This window comes from Oenanthe melanoleuca, chromosome 2, assembly GCF_029582105.1.
Source record: "Oenanthe melanoleuca isolate GR-GAL-2019-014 chromosome 2, OMel1.0, whole genome shotgun sequence".
Lineage (NCBI taxonomy): Eukaryota > Metazoa > Chordata > Aves > Passeriformes > Muscicapidae > Oenanthe > Oenanthe melanoleuca.
Genome location: NC_079335.1, coordinates 86056418 through 86074461, shown reverse-complemented (window position 1 = coordinate 86074461; position 18044 = coordinate 86056418). Strand labels below are relative to the sequence as shown.

At 37.1% G+C, this 18044-nt stretch overlaps 1 protein-coding gene and 1 non-coding gene across 6 annotated transcripts in view; both read right to left on the bottom strand.

Moving 5' to 3' along the window:
• PHACTR1 (phosphatase and actin regulator 1) overlaps nucleotides 1–18044 on the bottom strand; it is a 297444-nt gene that overhangs the window by 206132 nt on the left and 73268 nt on the right. The gene's annotated exons all lie outside the window — the stretch shown is intronic.
• LOC130250454 (small nucleolar RNA SNORA5) lies at nucleotides 16703–16837 on the bottom strand. Its single transcript, XR_008839981.1, has one exon. It is a non-coding gene; the product is annotated as a small nucleolar RNA SNORA5 (small nucleolar RNA).

Sequence of the window (18044 nt, the reverse complement as noted above, 5' to 3'; positions counted from 1 at the left end):
AACTTCTAGAGAGATTTCAACAGAAGTAATTCTGCTGAAAAACTGTCTTAAAATAACTTAAGATTTCTCAATTAACTGAATAAAGGTTGCTTTATAACTGGAAGTTTTTTTTAATTGACCTCTCTTGTTATGTTTGGTTTGTTATCAGTTTAAGTAAAGACAAATGACAGTTTTAATACTGCTTTAAAACTGCAGCTTGGTGTGCCATTTACAACTGCATAATCTTTCATATGAACTTCAGGAGGAAAAAATACAGTGTGGAAAAAACAATGGAATATGTTGTAGTCATCAATTTTGCTGAAGTCAAAGACAAGCAAGAAATTTGCCTGACATAAATGACACAGCTGAATCTGAGAATTCTTACAGTCTTCTGATCAGGCAAGATCACTAATAACTTCCAAGGTATAAGCAATAATTTCATATTTTCCCCTCCTTGAAGAAAGTAGAAAAATAAATAATCAAGCTGGTTTTGAGTTACAGCTGAGTAATGAATACAGTACATTACTGCACTACTCCATCATTCATTCATTCAGACACTTCAGGATTTCTCAGTGGTCTTAAGAACCACAAAAGCTAATCATCTTCCATTTGAAAATCAGAAATAATAGCAGCATCTCAGCTTATGAACTAGGATTCATAATCTGTCTTAAACTTACTCCACAACAAGTTGCTCTAGCCATTTATTCTTTAAATATATTTTTAACTTCTATGATATGTTTTCTTTGGCTGGGGAAAGGAGTTGGTTGGGCAAAAGAACTCAGAAGGAAATCTTAAGATCAGGTGTTTAAATGTCACTGGTATCATGTACCTAAAAAAAGTGTTCTCTTAAGAACACACAAGGATAAAAATCTGGCCCTACAGAAGTTAGTGGAAGAAACTTAGCCTTTGATTTCAGTATGTCTAGAAATTCGCCCAAACTTTGTGGATCGGTCTGGCACATTCAAGACTAACTGATTTACTTGCAGAAGAAAGAGTGTGAATTAATTGCTCACCACAGATGCATGCTCTGAGGAGTGTGACTTCTCACAGGACTCCCTCTGACTGCATCAGATTTCATGGTAAGGGTCCTCTCCAAGTAAAGGTCATGCAGATTTTCACAGGAATAAACAGAGACAGCTTAAAATAGTCCTCCAAGACAGCAGTTTGCTTATAAGAATGGTATTTAACTGAAGTTTCATTACAGTGAATTATGGTTTGCAGGCACCTTGTAATTTAATAATGTAGACTAAACAATTTAGATGAAAATGCAACGGATTCTCACCTGATTTTTGTATGCAAGACATGAAATCAAGACATGCTGAACAGGCAGAGACGCTGAAGAAATGATTACTTGAGATATCATTACTTGAGTGTATTGATGAAGTGGAAAATAGAGCATGAGGAAAAGATGCATGGGAGGCATAATTACTATTTACAGTGTCTGACTTTAATGCTACACAATAGTAATGTGAATAAATCCACATCTTAAGCACTCAGGTGGCTACAGTGAAGAGGCTCACCTGAAACCCTTGTGCACACACCCAATATACACACATCTGCAAGGACCTACCTACACAAAACTGAATCCACTGACTGCCAGATCATTGCAGCACCTCTTCTGTGCTAATCCACATAGCTTAAAGATGATTATACATTGGAACAATATTCATCCACCTTCAAGTATCACCATCTGCTCACCTCACTAGGACATCAGGTTAAATGTGTGTAAAACATCCAAGAAATCCTTACCCAGCATAACCTACAAGCAAGTGAAGCTGGAAACAAGAGGTACAACAGTTTCTGACTGAGATGATCCTTTATGTACATCTTTGTCTCTAACACACATAGCTGGGCATGCATTTAATTCTCACTCTCTGTTTACATCCATAAAAACCATCTCTTCATACATAAACCGCTGCAGGGCTATGCTTTAGCATTTGCTGTTACTATGTATTTGCTCAAATTTACTGAAGTACTCATTGAATGAGAATTCCTTCTGATATTCAGAAAGGCTAAAAATGACTTTTACCTTCTCATTTCTCCAGGTCACTAGACCATTCTCCAATTGGTAGAACAAAAGATGCTGTCACATAGTGTGTTTAGCCACTCAGAACCTGGGCCTTCCTCTACCCCTGCAACAACCATTAAAGACCTTAAAACTTTTTACCCATTTCCTCAGGAAACCTTTGACTCAGAAGAATTTGCAGTGGTATTGCATTACTCCTCTCCTGGAGTATTTGAAATTAGGGTCTCCACAACTGTCAGTGCAACACAACATTCTGGGAACACATTTTAAAGAATATAATGAAACTGCATTTTGTTTCCAACTTTAAAACAGAGAATTGTTTTAAAACATGGTATCAAGTAAAACACACACACATTTTACTTCATTCAAACAAGCAACATCCCATTGCTCACTAGGGAACAGAAGAAAAACACAGTATCTAATAACTCATTCATCAGTACAAGCACTGTAGAAAAGCGAGAAGTCCACAAGAAAAACAAAACTACGACAAAACCTCTCTTTTTTGTTTTCCATCTTCAGATTTTAACAGTTACAAGGTGGAGAAGAACCCTATGCAATCCAGCTGAGGGCTGATAATCTCTCTTTTCATCACAGGGACGTATGCAGCTGCTTGGGTGTCAGACTGAAGTAAAAATGGGACTTTAATCAAGCACTTCATTAGCAGCCTGAACTCTCACAGCCACACTTTTTCCCTTTTATTAACTTTAAAATAAAATATTATAATTTGATTCAAAATAAAGAGCTAAGAAAATCCAAGATAGACATCCTCAAAAATTTCTTGTTGGAACTTAAAAAGAAAAAAGCCATTTAATTCTGTAGTGTCTTATTGTAAGTATTAAAAAAAAAAAATCAACTTACAGCTCTCTTTTTGCTTCAAAAAAATCACAAACCCCAAAACACTGAAGATTTTTCATATAACACTAGTCAGATTTTTGGAAAGATTTTTGCTATTGCGTGGTTGTAAGACCACTAAAGAATCAGGGTCTCAAGCCACAGGTTAGGACTGGGTTTGTTAAGTGCAATAAGGACAGAGAAGTCTTAAACTAAAAATTGAGCTAGAAAGCCACATTATACTCTCACCTAAAGTGCTATGAATCCCAAATAACACAATAGTAGTAGAGTTACCAAGATTAAAAAAACATTTCTTTTGCATGTATTCATATCATCCCACAAACCCACTGTAGAGTATAAACATCTACGTCTGAGGTACTTGCTCTAAATTCTCTTTAAAGTAAGTGTGGAAAGAGATGACAGTAGCTCATCTATCTTTAAAGTAGCCATCATAATACGGAAAATTTATTTCTCCTTTAAAGCCTTGAAGTGTCTTTAGTTATTTTGTCTGAATATGGGGCCTAAGAGGATTAGGTCAGATTTAGATACCTCTCTTGAACATACTCCTTGTTAAGGGATACAAATCCTACCTAAACTGTCTTTTTGTTATGCATCTGGGCCTTCCTTCCCATGTTATCCTATGAGCTGCTGCAAAACAAATGCAAATCCTAATAAACAGAACCAAGAGCTCTGCACCTCTGCTAGGCTATTTAACAGAAATATTTCATCTGGAGGATTTCATCCTATTCCCTGTTAGAGAAATATTAAATCAGGAGTAAGTCCTGGGGCTGCAAACACAATATGTTAAAGAAAGAAAAGGGAAAAAGATTCCAGCTGTAGAGTAAAAACTATTTGAGCTAAAACAATGCGGGTCTTAATTTTTCTGGCTGTTAGTTTGAGGGGAAGAGGAGCCTTTTCAAGCTGTTCTCAGCAATGAGAAAGCCTTGCTGCATTTTTCTCAGGCGCTTTGGGGGGAAGGAACACTCAGCTCTTATGGTTCATCCCCTCAAGCTTGTTTTGTTTCAGTCATTGTGCCATGCAGTACATGGTGGCCTCAAGAAGAGAACCAGCCAATTCCTCCCAAGTGTACAGAAGAGCCCTCACCAGTCACCCATGAGGTGGGAAATCTATTTACTTGTGGATTTCTGTTTGGGACAAACTATGCAGGGACAAAATAATGTAGAAAAAGAGTCACTGCAAGGACGTTCACAATCACTAAAAAGAGAATGAAATTTTAAGAACTGTAGGGTTCATATCAGTGCCAAATATTTTCAGCAGGAAACAAATATTTCCTATTAGCTTCCTTTGCCTGAACCATGCAGGAGAAAGACAACCAGGTATCCTGAGTGCCGATGGGCTGTCTCAAAATTCAAAACAAGAAAGTAATTGAATCTCCCCTTGATCTGTCTGCCTGTTGCTGCACACCTCTTTTCACCCTCCCTAGTTTATTAAGTCAAAATATCCACACATAAAAAAAAAAACAAACTCAAAATCCACCCAAAGATTCTGGCCATGTCCCAGACATGTGAAGAACTGCATGAATGCACACTTTTGGAGAGGAAGGGAAGCCTGGCACCGTTTCCTTTTGTAGTTTTGTTTTTCCATTTTGTTGATTCTTTAGGATTAACATCCTAATGTAAGCAGTGGCTCAGACTGTCATGGTTTCTCTGTGATATCCCAACAGGCACAAACCTGGAGGAGTCATTTTCTGGTGCATTCTCCACTGCAACTCAGGGTATCTGAGCACAAACCATTGAAGGCAATCAGCTGCTCTGCAAAGACTGAAGTTCAAGGCTGTAACCTCTGCTGAGAACACTCTGCAGCTAAGATGGATGCAAAATCCATCCACACCTCAGGGAAAGAAGTACTCAAAATATTGTTTTTTAAAATTGATGGTATTTTATGAGTGTCTCACAAGAGCCCTCCAGAGTTCATTCCAACCCATTTCTACTGACCTGGTGAGAATTTGTAAAACCTGTCTCAGCCAACCATTTGTCCCAGTGCCACATCCCCATAGGGAGAAATCTTTACAACTTAGAAAAATAAAATTAAGCACAGCATTACAACACCATTCTTCACTATTCAGAAAGAAACTGCTAGTGACTTTGATTCATAACACAGTTAATGTGCATGGTACTAGCAAGGCCAATTTCCTATGATTGGTTTCTGCCATAAATTTAAGAGGCCAATTTTTCCAAAAAGTGTTTTAGGTTTTACCTGGCAGGATTTGACAAAAGTAGAGGGTTTAATAGATTTTGCTATTTCACAAGTGCACCACTGAAAAACTAAGACCTGTTCCCTGTGAGAATGACTGAAATGTTAATAACAGCATTGGATTTATATTTCTCCAATTTTGCAGCTCTGTGATAACTACCACAGGGGATTCTCAATAAGTCATTAAACTTAAGCCAATCTGTCATGCTGTTTTCTTCTTTAGGTCTGACTGATATATCCCTGCTCTTTTACTGCTTTTATTTTTTACCACTCTAGATGAATTTCTGCAGAACCACTAAAATGCAGACAGCACGCTTGCCACACATGCTTGGAAGACTTATAGGAGTTTTGTGTCCATTTTTTTTGCTCCCAAAATTAATGTATCTGGTTGGTTGGGTAGTGCAGTTCTAGGGCCCACCTGTCAACCTTATTTCTATAATAAAATTATAAATTATTTTTCTTCTCCACAATTAACTATTCCCTGCCAGTTCTCCCCAAATTTCAGGTAATTTCTAATCATGTTTTACACTTCCTTTTTTCTTTTTAAACCAAGAGCACATGAAACATCCTTACCTTCTATTCCTTGTGACAGTTATTATATTACTCTCTTATGGAGATGGAGCCAGCATGCTGGGTATCTGGATATTTTAAGAAAGCTCCTGTTTTCCTTCATCACCTGCAGTGAATTCATGTGACAGGATGGAAGAAAGACCCCCAGTAATCTGCTCACCATAGATCTTAAGGGTCTGTTGATAGAAATAAGGTTTTTAAAGATAATATCCTTTGCATGTTTGGACTCTGTTTTGAGCAGCCAGATTGGGGTGGAATACTTGTCAGTAAATGCAAGGGTGAGGATGAAAAACACCCAAACAGTTCTGCTAAAAGCAATCAGAACTGTGAAACAGCAGAACCCCTGCTACAGACTTGAGTTATTTTTACAGAGGAGCAGGATGGAAGGGGATGGCTGGTGGAATAGTTTGCAAGGAGTGATGCCCCACTCAGGACCTGACTGCTATTTACCACTCCACAGAATAAAAAGGAGCACCAAGACTCTGGCCTGGACTGCTGGATCAGCATTCCCAGGTGGCAGAGACCAAGGTCTAAAACTATCCATAATCATATGGCTTATATAATGATAGAAAGGCTAAAAATGCACAAAGAGAAAGCAACAAGAGTACTTTAAACTGTTCCTTCAAGTATGACTGGGACATTTTCTAATGGTCTTACCTGACCTGAAATTCATAGTTACAATGAGAAAACAAGGCCCTACTACCTCTATTCCTTTTTTACCCAGGCAAGTACATATTTCTTTCCTTCTTCAAAAGGTAAATTATCACTCAGTTTCTCCTAGTCTTTGAAAAACAGCTCATAACTGGTGAAGAATGCATAATAGCCTTTAAATTCTCACCTGGGTATTCCTCTAGGAACCAAAAGAAAACTCTTGCATTCATAAAGGCTGCCTTCCAAGGCTTTGGCAGCTCTGGAATCAACACAGCACAATCAAGAAGAATTGATTTTCATTAGTTTTACAGCAGACTCAGTTCCCTCATGCTCAGAAAACATAAGCATATGTACAGCTGGCAAGGCTGAGTAGAAAGCTTGTCTCTGTGGGTCTATGTTAAAATTAGGTCTTTCATATTCAAGCATCTGTATTGCTCTTTTTGCATAGTTATTATTTAAGGCTGTGCTGAGGTACAACAGTTTTCCCTAAATGAGAGAAGGGGGAGAATTTAGCCTTGCACTTTCTTTGAGAGGGTGAGAACCTTTGCTTTGGGATTCATGATGCTAAAACTGTTTTACATCCAACTAGTACAATATGTTGCTGCTTCTCATTTTATCTACACACAAGAAGCAACAACACTCATTTCTTGAACACATCCATTTCTTGCTGTTACATGAAAAGAACTCATCTCACTTAACCCGACCAGAATCTAAATGAGTAAAGATAAAAAATTTAAACAGAAAAAAAAAATTACATACTTTTATTATAAACAGCAATATTAAAAAATTATTTCATATTGAGACTCAGAAATGAACCCAGCAAAGCAGACTCACACTACAATACAGATTTTTAAATTATTTGACATGATTAGCTTTTAATTGGTTTACAGGAAACTCAGTGAACATTCCGTAAATTAGGTACCACATGAAGAAAACACCACCAAGGCTTCTATTATTGCAATACTGCAGGAAATGAGCTCTGTCCAGTAGATTTCATTAGCATTAAGAGACAGTCCCTTGCTGGGGACCAATACTTCTAGTAAGATTATACTATTTCCTTTGATCTGAAAAACAAACACATTTTCTCAGTAAAAAAAATCCAGTATAGGATAAACTTATTCCTCCCCATAGATTTGTCCCTCTTCAGGACATGCCTTAGATATATGCTAGGGAAGGAGAACTCTAGAAAACCTTCATGAAGCATGTGACAGAGATGCTGCCAGGCAGGACACTGGATGAGGTGGACCTCTGGTGAAAAGCAAGTATAATAACTACCTCATCTTAAATCTGAAAGTTTCCCAAAGTAGTAAGAAGAAAAATCTTACTAAATGCTTCACTAAATGCTTCAGGGGCACTTTAAATCACAATCTCTTTTCAGCAGTTGAGACTTCTCAACAAAACCACTGGTTTTAAAACAGTTTTTTTCACTTCTGTAAAAAAAAGCAATAAATGTCAAAGCCATCTGAAGTGAATTCCAGCTTTCTTAAGCCATGTCAGGGGAAGAACCCATTTGCATTAAACAATGATTTCCTACCAATAGAAGAATGGGAAATTAAGGCAGATCATTTATCAAACAAAACACCAATGCAAACCAGAATTGTTTCTCTTGACATTTGGACACAATCCAGATACATTTGTTTCTTTCCCACCCCGAGGTAGCATTCAATGACTTACTGCCCTGGATATCAAAATCCCCAAAGGATACAGTGTGCCAAAGTAAGTTGGAGCTTTTTTTGTTGCTTTGTTTTTGGGTATTTTTTGTATTGTAGGGTGTTTTTTTTGGTTTTTTTTTTTTTTTTTTTTTTTTTTTTTTTTTAACAGGAAACCAAAGGCTCACCAAAGTTGTATTAACTTACATAAAAGTGAATTAGTTGAATCACGTCTGTGTAAACAGTTTCCTTGCAGTTTTGAAATGTTCCCCATCTGTTGAACTTAAGTGGTGAGGAACAACCCAAAGCTAAACTCTGCAAAAACTCCATTTCCACTTTAAAACCCTTCTGCAATGACAGCTACATCCACTGAATTATTCTGTACCTACACAGTAGCAACACCTGGTTTGAGACCATAGATCTGTGCAAACAAATAACAGAAGAGTAGCTGTTACATATTTTGAAACAGCAAATGGAAGACTCTCCTTTAATCTCATACTTTTCTGGGCCAGGTTTTACCTTGTGCAAACAAGCCCAACCTCCCTGCCCACTATCACACAGATGCTTTACAGAAGACATGAAAGCAACACAGGAGGCAGGACCAAGGTTTGGAAGATCACACAGAGGACTTAGGAGATTAGGCATTTATGAGTGTAGAATTTGTTCTAATTATGCAGACAAGTAGAAAACCTGATTTCTCTTCAGTTTTTAGACTTTGTCTCTGTGTACACTTCTGGTGGGAGTGCTGCAACTGATGCAACACTTTTGGGCTCTGTCCTGTACTCAGTGTAAATCCATTCCCTGATGAACTGAAAGCTGACAGTGATAGTTAGTGAATGCAGCATTATCCAGTACTAATTTAAAACACCAGCCTTGCTGCTACAGTATGACATTATTCTCAGATACTTTGCATCTCTAAGCCTTAATTGAGGTTACAATCGTTCAAAGGAAAATAAATTCACTAATTAACCATATCTTTTGATCAAGTGTATTATTTGACTGACCTCTGATCACTACAGGAAATTTTCCAGAAATCTATACACAGGAATTAAAAGAGAAGCATAATTAAACAATTGTGTATCTTTCAAGGTAAATTTATGATTGAACAAAGTCTATACAGCAATATTTGGTTTATTTGTCATCTCATTATTTGTTTAATCATGGGTCTACTTAGAAAGACATTGTAATAATATTAAGTTTCAGGGAAAATATATATGCATTCGGAACATATTGGTTTTGAAGTTCCCCACAGAATAATTAAAACAGATGTATAAGAAACAGAGCCAGTAATTTCTGAATATGTCTAGCAGATTCTTAGGCTATTTTTCTTCCTCAATAACTTGTACATGCAAGCCACATTCTAGTGTTCCTTCAAATCAAGTTTTGAATGAAGTAAGTTTTGAGTGGTATAAAATGCTGGAATTATACCTTTGACCAGTTTGATCAGAGCTGCAAAGCTCAGAACTTCCAGAAAGCAGCCCACAAGATATGGCTCTTAAACCTAACTTCAGACAACATAAATGGAAAATACTGGCAGGATTGGCGACTATCTTGGGTTTAAAATTTAGGCCTAATAAAAATACCACTGATTTATTTATAAAGACAGATTTCATATCTGAAGGCAACTCTATATATAAAGATGCTTTGTTCTTCTCAAGTTACTTTGTAATTCATATGTTATGATGTTTTCCTGTCACTTGTTATTTTGTATTTCACAGATTAAAAAGTTCAAGTAGGCAGAAGGAGAAGCCACTGTTAGGTCTGGTATGGAGTTTTTTGGGTGTTTCTTTTTTATTTATTTTTGTAATTAAATGCTACAGAAAACTCTGCTCATTTACCCTCCAAGGCATGGGTGCTAGACTTTTCCTCCCTCCTGTCATACAAGATGCTGAGAATACCTTCTCTGACACAGCTCTCTGCCAAGGCAGGAGCAACCCTTGGAGAGGCTCCACACAGAAATCTCCCCACTGGAACCACATCACTTGACAGCTTCCAGCCTGTCAAGGAGGACATTATTTCCCCAGCCATCAAGGACCTCAACTCCACTGCTGACACTGTTTTTAAACACTTGGGTACGTGAGAAATTGTAGCCTTTATAAATTTTTCAAGATTAAGGAAATTAAAAATCCTCATATTCATTTTAGTACCTATTGTCTAGGATTATCAGATTTCACTTCCCAGTCCCACATAATATCCAAATGGGAGATGGAGTTGCTAGCATCTTCAGACTTGAAAATGAAACTTAAGGTTTGCCAGCAACTTTCATACAAGAAGTGCGTGTATAGAAAGCTCCTTAGAAAGACAAAGAATGGACAGAATATGCTGATACACTGGGCCAGACAGACAGCAGCAATATTCTGTTTGAGATGGTCATAATTCAAAGCTGGCATGATTTAAAACAAAAAGCATCTTAAAAGTATTATTTTCAAAAATTATTATGGAGGTCTTTCCTTTGCATTTGGGTTTTCTTTTCAATATTTAAAGCATTCTTAAAAAACATACCTGCTTTCATTGTACATAATTCAAGAGAACATGACAACATGGCTCTGATAGTACTTTCCAGTGAAAGTCAAAGCAGGGAACTAAACCAGCATGCTGATTATTGCTCTTGTCAGCTTACTGCTCAATAGGCATCTCCAACCAAGAGAAACCAGGATACTCACTTTTGCTGGTGGTAAGTAATGGCTAAAAAAGAACTCTGCTCTGAAGTTCAGAAAATACTGCAGCTATTACAATTCCTCTACTTTTACAGACAGCACTCTCTTCAATGATGGTAGGCAACCACTAACCTTACTTGAGATTCTTGGGAGTAGAATACTTTATTGGGCAGCAGAATTGTTCAGCTGAAACACCATTAATTTTCAACTCTATGCTGAATATGCATCTTCTCTCATTCTCATGTCATAATTTAACTCTAAAGAAACTTTTGATAAGAGCAAAGGCAGTAACGCAACACATGAAACATCTTGTTTGATCCTTTGAATTTTTATGGGTTATCTCCTAAATTGGAAAATTATTGTTTTCATTGCAGTGATGTGATGAAATTACAGTCTGATTATAAATGAAATTCACTGAAAAGATGATGCATTAACTCTTTTCTACTGTATGATATGAGTACATAACTATTTCCTCCAGTGGAACCTCAACTCCTCTTAGGTTCTAGCTGTGACCCTCAATATGGAATAGAGATGTAGAAGAAAAAGGAGACAGTTGGGTATAAATTTTGAATATACACATCACAAATGTTCTTATGTCACCTGGCTATATGCATTAACATTGGAGAAATTTCTGGCAGAATGACAAATCAAGCACTGGCTAGTTGAGTAGGTATGTTTTGCTGCACATACCAACATTTCAGCTGATTTCTTCTGCCACATCTTGGCTTGATTTTGAACTTGAAAAAAAAGTTATGGGCATTTTGCAAATGTATGACTTAGAATTAGTTCAACTCTAAGGAAAAGGGCATAGATTTCCAGATATTTCCAATAAAAATTATTTGGCTTTGAACAAGTTTTTTACTTGGACAAAGTTATTTACTGAGCAACACACATATATATATACTAATTTTTCCCTTCTGCTCTTCTAAAGCTTTTATTTTAACAATACCAGGCAGACGGAAAGTTTGGTGTAAGAGAGCAGTATAAAAGAGGCCAATTATTTCCAGAATGAAAGTTGCAACTAATATTTCAAATTACCTAAGTTACAATCTTCCATGACACACTTAGGCTAGATTCCAGCAATTAAAGATATATCTATTTTGGATAGCACTGAAGAAATAAAAGAATTCAAGATTCATCATCATAATAATTCAACTTTGCACACTTTCAGTGAGTAAAAAAAATAAAAATTCCCCATTTGTATGACAACCATTTGTGCTCTCAGCTTTAGTACGACTGGAAAGGATGTTTTAATAGAGATGGTAAGAAATCATATAAGTGACTAGAATTCTCTGCAGTAGATTATGTATTTTTCATCTTAATGCAATTTCACATCTACAAGATTTTAGTATGGAACGACAGCTGTATCACTGCTTCTTTTCTATAGATGCACATTTTTATTTTCCAGAGTAATTGTGCACTCATCTTGAAAATTTCTTTTAAAAAGAGCCTCCCAGTGCCATTAGCGATGGATTACAGTGACTAGAGTCAATGAGGTATTTAATGAAATACACATTAAAAGAAGGAAAATGTGCCCAATTTAGCAGGGTCATATTAAAATCAGGTAGCCAATCTAATTTTCTGGAAGAGGAAAAAGTGTATAACATATTCAAAATGGCAGGAATGCTTCAAATGGATTTCTCATTGCAGCCACAGAACAAAATTGCTGCCTTCTGATCAGCTCCAATTAAAAGAAAGGAAAAACCAAATCACACAAAAAACCCCAAACTAACCAACAAACCCCAACAAACCAAAAAAAAACCCCAAAAAACAAACTCACACCAAAAAATATCAAGGCCTCCTCAAACCATCTCTTTAGAAGATTCTACTTAAGTCAATATAATCTATGTCTAGTGCCAAAAAAAAGCAATTTTCACACTTTCAACTGATAAATTCAGACTATAAGTCAACAAGCTTTCCATCTTATTTAAAAACATATTGATTGCTGTTGGAAAGTATCTGAATCCAGAAACTGTGGATGAGTCTATCAGTCCTGTTTAAAAGACAAAAGTGCAGCATCAGTGGAGCAATGGAGATTCTGCAAAACCAGGTAGCTTTACAGACATTACAAAGAAGGGAGCAAAAAGGGATTCAGTAAGCCTAGGGTTTAATCCTAGTAGCTCCTTAAAGCATTTAGATGATAACAATAGTTGGATTTTTAATTTTTTTTTGTTTGTTTGTTTGTTTTGAGTCAGGGCTTGTTTTCTGTTTTTTAGGCTTATCTGGAAGCAAACACAACCAGCCTGCAATTTGTTTAGCACCTATGACACAGTGGCAGGCAAATGACTCCTTATAATTGTGCCAGGAGAAATTTGTGGAGGCAGGATTCCAGACTGACATCACGGTGCAAGGTATATCACGAACAAGTTATACATAAATGACCTTTGCAGCCCTTTTCTGCGCCAGCAGTTTTGAAATGCTAAGACATAGAAGAGCATATTCATATGAAGTGCATAAATGGATATGCCATATTTAAAACTTCAGCTGCATTACTCTCCAAGATAGTATTTTAAAAGAGCACTCTGAATTTGACTGAAGAATTTAAATATCTTAAATGAGAATAATCTCCCAAGATATTAATGAATGATTATAATTTCTGTGATATATATAAAAAACTACCCCCCAATATCATTTGTCAACTGCCATGTAGAAAGCCATCTCCTGTAAAAGAATTTGCTTTAAATTTCAATCCTTTGACATCTTCTAAAATTAAAGTATTTCTTCCTGGGAGGAAGTTCTATATTATTAATGAACAGTTAAATAGCTAGCAATAAAATAATAATTTGAGACATCTCTAATCATTTCTCTAACTTGCCATAAAGGAACACTTTGAAATGACAAGTAATAGGTTAACATTAGTTCCATCACCTGAAATTGATTTTAAGTGGATATCATCTACACCAAAGTATTTTTAACAGTCAATGGCTCACATTCGTCTCATGGAACACCTTTTTCTTCTTCTTTTTTTTTTTTTTTTTCCCTCCATATTTAGCTCATAATTGACTTCTTAGGCTAGCAGGACAGTGGCTGATATTCAAAAGTAATATCATAACTTATACAACTAATTGAAGAATTATGTTCTGAATGGAAGTAGAAAACTTCCATCAGATAGTAGAAAATTTCCATCAGGTTTCAAAGCAGTTTCACAAACACTGCAAAACTGCAATTGAGCTAAAATAATTGTAAAGAATATGTACAGGTAAAATGGGATTAGGAGAAATTAACACCTAGACAAAATTTAACTAAATGCACATTAAGTATGGAGAGGGACCAAGTAGGTTAATGGAACTATATGAAGAAAGTAAAAGGTGAGAGTAGATTCAGTTGTCACTGGAACAAACAAGAACTTATACTTGTTTTTGAACCTTAACCTTCTGGTGTGAACTGCACACCCAGACATATCACAGTTCTCCACTCTTACTAATGTGACACTTCCCCCCAAAGCTTCCCATCTGGCAGGTTCTTCTTGAACAAGCTAGTCAAATACTGTAATAATTAACCCCTTAAAAAGGACATGGTGCTGTCTACCTTTCACATGGTACAGAAGTGGGAAGACTGTTGAAAGATTTGGGTTTGCTCCCCTTGCTAGTGTGATGGATTTCACAGTATCAGGACAACACTCAACCCAGTGGACTTCTAGTTGAGATACTGAAACACTGTAATACTATATACTTAACTATGCCACCCATTCATTTGCCATGATCCTGTAGAAAGATGCCACAATTATTTTCTCTGTTTTACATTCCTGAATATCATTGCTGAGATGCTTTCAAACATAAGCACAACAGGACAAAACAAAGAGCAGTCTCACCCAATATCCTGGCTTTGATAACTGACAAAAATACAAGCCTACAGAACAGCTCAAGAATAGAGCAAGCAAGAAATTATTCTTTTCCAATCTATTCTTCAAGGTTTGAATACATGGAGGCTCAGGGACTACCCAATTCAAAAGGAAATGTTTTTGTGGTTATAGCCTTTGGTATGTTTTTTCTCCATGAATGTCTCCAGTCTTCCCTTAAAAACACTTCCACTTTTAGCATAAACATCATCTGCTAAGGAATTCACAATTTAACAGCACAATGTGTGAAGATCCATCTCCCTTTTTGTTTGCTTTAACTCTGCACCATGTGAACTTCACTTAAATCCCCAGCCCTCGTATTGGAAATGGTGCTGGACAACTGATCACTAATTCTGCTTTTCACCCAATCCCTTTTATATGTCTGAATTGTACCTCCTCTCAGCTGTATCCTTTTCAGGCTGAAAATTCCTAATCCAAGTAGTTCTTTCTCAAAATTTTTTCCTAGTTTTGATCACCTTTACCACGTGTGGCATTTTCATTGTACTATATTTCTTCCAATACAGGCCCATCAGAACCACAAAGAGCATTTATAAGGCAAGAACCATATACATCAGAGGAACACTGATATCCTCAGCATCTTCAAAATGATGGGAGGTTTGGCTGCAGAAAGACTTCAGGACAAGAGTCAAGGAGGAGGAGCGGAGTGGTACAGTGCCAGAGTCTGGCTTTGGAAAACAGCCACGTGAGAGCAAAGACAATCTTCAGTCTTGCAAACAGGCAACTTAAAGAGATTCCAAACAGCAAGCAACTTTGTCACTATGTAATGAACAACCTTCAAAGGATGAAGAGTCAAGAAAACATAACATAAAACAAAGATGCGTGTGAGGTCAAAACCAGTTAAGCAAACAGTTGAAAGCAGTAATGAAATGAAACGTAGGAGGCCTCCCCGCTAGGCTTTTCCTATCTAGCCTAAACCTAGATGGATCACAGGGTTGCTTTTTTGGCAAAGCCAGACTCCTGTCTTTAAAAGTGTTAATTGATTAGTGCCAGTTCTGGTTTGTGGTTGTGAGCTCAGATGCCCATCTAAGCTGTCAGAGGAACCGCAGCCGGACATATCAATAAAGAACAACTTCTGAAAGCGACAGCGCACTTCCTGCAGGGAGAACAATCACTGCTGCCCAGAGTAGGTGAATTTTACTGAACAACATTAGGACCTCTAATGCAAATACTCCTTTCTTTAAGAGAAAGAGACTGCACAATTTCAAGGCTACAATACTGCCTTTAAAACCCAGTAAGTACCATTTGTTGACAAAAAGCAGGCACTGATGAAAAAATTATTATTACCCCTCAAAAAATAATAAAAAAAAAAAAAGATAGAAAATTGTATTTTGCTTTGCCACTACACAAATGAAAAAGGGACAGATGCCAAGCACAGACTGACAGGTCCCAGGAGAAGGGACACTAAAGGAGACTGGAAACAAGACAGAGAACAACAACACTAAGCAGATATTTTGACGCAGGAGGGACAGTGGACATCAGCAGGAGTTGGGCAGGATTTGCCTCAGACTTCAGAGGTCACAGGGCAGAGAAACTTTGGTCTAGCACATTTAAACCTTGCTGAAAAAGAAAGCAACAAACAGAAAGGAGCAAGTTGCTCCCTAGCTCCCTGAACTTCAAGGGACTTCTGCCAATAAAGGTTTGAAAGTAACAGATGTCATGGCTAATTTATTGGCACACTATTTATTGTCTTTATTCCAAGATGCTCCATGATAAAGTACAAAGACAAACTGAATTAAGTAGAGAGAGGAAAGCAGGACCAGATTTTGTAAACAAGTATCAAAGCAGAATGCAATGAAGTGGTGAAATGCAGGTACTATGTCTTTTGACAAAAAAAAACTTCTGCTGAGTGGGCATGGGTTTAAATGAAAAAGTTTTATAAAGCAAATAAACTCTCAGGTTGAGCACATTTCTGAAAAGAATAAACTCCAATCATTCTCACACCTGCTTGTTTTTCAGGAAACTATTGAGCAAGTCTAAGGAGGCCAAAAACAAAGTAAAATAAGAAACAACAACATTAGTACCTGGTGTCCATAACTGTTACTGTGACTTTGGCTAGCTGTTGATTATTCCTGAAACTATAACATTCGAATTTAAAAATCAGGTTAGCAATCCCACTGATGGTATTACATGGTTCAGATAGCTATCCAGTCTTTTTAATGACTGGAACTATGTGATAAATTCAAGTGAAGGGAAAAAAAAGTGTGAAATATTAATTAGTTATCACTATATCAGGAAGCATGCTCTATCTGGTTCTGCAGAATACCTTGATTTTCTGATTCAAATAGAGTGATTAGTCTTCATTGATTCAGTCTACCCACTTGGGAACCAGAGTTTCTGAGGCAGCCTGTTTTCCAATTGTGTGCTAAATATTGAGAACAAAAATCAATTTTACATAGCTGCTACACATATTTCCTTACACACTGCAAGAATTTCCTCCTCTCTTCTCAGAGCCCATAAAAGTCAAGAGTCAAATCCTATCCCTCTGCACAGTCAAATCTCCAGGGACAAAAACTTTCACTACAAAGAAAGAACTGTGGTAAAGGATTTTGTCACCCCAAGTTAACTTCTGTTTCTCTTAAGAGCTTTGAACATGTATAAGCAAATGCTCTGCCATACAACCTTCTCTTCCTCATGCTGATCAAGCAGAATTCAGGTTGTTTAAGAGATGAAATCATCAGGTGACCTGAATTTTCATGACATGGTAGAAAAATACTGCCTCTTGCAAAACTGGGGAGGGAGGAAAATGCTGCCAAGAAACATTTTAGCTATGCTGCTGATCTTTTTTCCTGCAAGTACTTTTATGGATAAGATCCACAAGGAAAAATGAAAGAAAAGGACAGAGTGAAACTACTGTAGGGGAAGTGAAAAATTATTCTAAAAATTCACTTGTTTGGATGATAAATGATGGTCTAATAGTATAGCTGAACATAAATTCAGCTTATTGCCTTGGAAAACCCCCAGTAAATAAAACCACAACATCTGACCAAAAAACCCCAAACCAAATAAAACAAATAGTTATCTATTTGGATAATTTAACACTAAAGACTCATTAAATCCTCAACTTCCTACATTTGTTAGAAGGATTAGTATTCTGTACTCAGCTGTACTGGACGGTTTAAACAACAAAAACCAGAACAGCACAACCCTATAGAAATGTTTTCCCTCTCCTGAATTTTCCAAGAGTTTTATTAGCAAAGAATGGCACACATTTCAATTTTCCTGCAGTCTCCCCGTCACTGCTCATACAGATTGGTGGATGCATACTTGGCTTCCAGACAGCACCTAAATCTCGGTGAAGCCCACAATTATCTTCAGGAGTGCCACATCCAAAATAAATTCATACCCAGAGTTGAAATCTGCATGTAACGGCATGTGGTCTGCTCGTGTTGCCTACTTGAAATACAATAGCATGACCAAATCTCCATCTGAACTTTGAAAGTGAAGCTCAGCAGTGAAATCTCTCTCGAGCAGCCGCCGAGAAATGAAGTTCTGCTGTGCCTCTGCCACGGTTCTGTCACGCCTGGGCGCAGGTGCCAGAGAGCTGCCTCGGCACCGCGGCCCACTCAGCCCACCGCCATTGGAGAGGTTTAGTTAAGTAACCCCAGCCC